The sequence below is a fragment of the Mastomys coucha genome, unplaced genomic scaffold (assembly GCF_008632895.1).
Source record: "Mastomys coucha isolate ucsf_1 unplaced genomic scaffold, UCSF_Mcou_1 pScaffold6, whole genome shotgun sequence".
NCBI lineage: Eukaryota > Metazoa > Chordata > Mammalia > Rodentia > Muridae > Mastomys > Mastomys coucha.
Genome location: NW_022196912.1, coordinates 75,315,930 through 75,318,767, shown reverse-complemented (window position 1 = coordinate 75,318,767; position 2,838 = coordinate 75,315,930).

Genomic DNA, 2,838 nt, shown 5'->3' with positions numbered 1-2,838 from the left:
TACCCTCAGAGCTCCCAGGGACTAAACCACCAACCAAAGAGTACATGTGGTGGGACTCATGGCTCCAGCTGCATATGTAACAGAGGATGGCCTAGTTGGCCATCAATGGGAGGAGAGGCCCTTGGTCCTGTGAAGGTTCTATGCCCCAGTGTAGGGGAATGACAGGGCCAAAAAGCGGGAGAGGGTGGGTTGGTGAGCAAGGGAACAGGGTTTTATTTTGTTTTTTTTTGTTTTGTTTTGTTTTGTTTTGTTTTTTTCGGAGGGGAAACCGGGAAAGGAGAATCATTTGAAATGTAAATAAAGAAAATATCTAATTAAAATAAAGAATGAATAATGGATCGGAATTAAAGGTTTAGACTGAAAGTAATCTGCAATATCTGTCATATAAGTGCAAAAGTTAGCTTATATGTTGCAGTGAGGAACCAAAATAATTATCAACATCATCAATTATTTGAACTCATAATATTCTTATTTAAACTGATTCCTGAAATAAAGATAAACTGTAATTCAGTCATTATTTATTTCACTATTTTTTTCTACAACTTGATGAACTAAAATCTGTAATGTCTTCATTTATTAAAGGACCAGAAACAGTTGTTTTCTTTAAAACATTTAATTATGTTTATAACTATTTAATCCATAAGAATTAGCTCAAATTGATTAACATTGTTGCCTGTATTTTTTATCTCCTTATTCTATCTCATACATTCTATGGATTCTCAACGGAGACAGAATAAGATCTACAAACATTCTTTGAATTTGTCTCCTTAGTGTTTTTTCTTTTTTATTTCATGTGGTTCAAAGCCTTCTTATTAGGTGATGCATATTTATGATTGCTATATCTTTCTGATGAATTGGGCTTTTACCAATTTGGAAATGTTCCACTTTATTTCTGGTAACACTTTTTTTCTGGATGTCTAGCTTGACTTTTATTAATTTAGCTGCCCTAGCTTTCTATGTTTTCTTTGCTATATATATTTTAACTTCCATTTGCAGATGATATACATCTTTATATTTAGTCTATCAATTATAGCTAAAGTATATGTGATATGTAATTAGATCCTGCTGTTTTGAAATATGAAAGCCTTTACATTGGAGAGTTAAATAAAAAATTTTTACAGCAGATTTTAGGTTTGCATCTACCAGCTTGCTAATATACCACATAATTTGTTGCTAGTCTTGTGTGTGATCTTTTTTCTAACATAGTTAGGTGGATTGCCATTTCAGTGTTCTTCATTTGTCTATTGCCATCAAAACAATATTTATTGGCATTAGTTTTTTTAGCAGTTGCTTCAGGCAAGATTAGAATATGTGTCCTGAGCTTATGCCATATCTTTTACTAGCAAATAATGAAACTTTGTTTTTCCAATAATTTATTTTTATATTCACTTCACATCACAATCATGGCCCCCTTCCCTCCTCTCTTCCTATTCCCACCCTCGCAAATCCCTCTCCTCATTGCTCTCTCCTCTTTTCCTCAGAGAAGGTGAGCTCACTTGGGTACTACTCCACCCTGCCACATCTAGTCCCATCAGGACTAGGCACATCCTCTCCCACTGAGGCCCAATCAGGCAGTCCAGGTAAGGGAGAGGGAATCCAATGGTAGGTAATATAGACTGAGACAGCTCCAACTCTACTTATTAGGGGACTCACATAAAGACCAAGCTGCACATTTGCCACAAATGTGTAGGGGGTGTAGGTCCAGTACTTGCATGTTCCCTGGTTGATGGCCCAGGCTCTTTGAGCCCCTATGGTCCCAGGTTTGTTGACTCTGTAGATCTTTCTGTGGTGTCCTTGACTCCTCAGGCTTGTTCATAACTATTCCCACTCTTCCATAAGACTTTCCAAACTTCTCATGATATTTGGCTATAGGTCTCTGTATCTACCTCATCTGATACTGGATAAAGCCAGGATCATTCAAGTTGGGGCAGTGGATGTTTAGCTGTTCCTTCAGTCTCTGCTCCATCTTTATACCTGCACATCTTTTAGGTAAAACAACTTTTGGGTAAAAGGGTTTATGTTTGGATTCATGTGTCCTTCCCCCTATGGAAGTTCTGTCTGGCTATAGGAGGTGGCCACATCAGTCTCCATATCTCACTCTGATAGGAACCTCAGCTATGGTCAGCCCTTTAGACTCTCCATATCCTCCCCCATCCCACGCCTCCAGCTAGTCACCAGAGATACCCCCCAACAGATTTCTCTTCACTCCTAGTCCTCTCCCACCTGATTGTCATATTCATTCCTCTCCTTACCCTCTCTCCTATCCTGTTCCCTCTCATGGCCCAGATCCAATGACTATTTAGTTTACACTTCTGAGTGAGATTAACACATCCTCCCTTGGGACCTCCTTATTTCCCAAAATTTTGGGGTTTGTGGATTAAAGCATTGTAATCCTGCATTTATGGATAATGTCTACTTGTAAGTGAGTAAGACCATATGTGTCTTTCTGGATCTGGGTTCCCTCACTCAGAATGAGAGTCTCAAGTTCCATCTATTTGCCTGCAAAATTCATGTCTTTGTTTTTAATAGCTAAATAGAATTTCATTGTATAGATGTGCCCCACTGTCTTCATTCATTCTTCCTTTGAGAGACACCTAGGTTGTTTCTAGTTTCTGGCTATATACAAACAAAGCTGCTATTAACATAGTAGAGGAAGTGTTCCTATGGTATAGTGAGGCATCTTTTGGATAAAAGCCCAAAAGTGGTATAGGTGGGTCTTAAAGTTGCAACAATGTTAATCTTCATAATCATTTTATTTGTCTTACTTATATTCTTTTTGTTCAAATTTTATTTTTCATTCTCCTGACACTCCCATTTTGGCCATGCTCTCTGTATCTC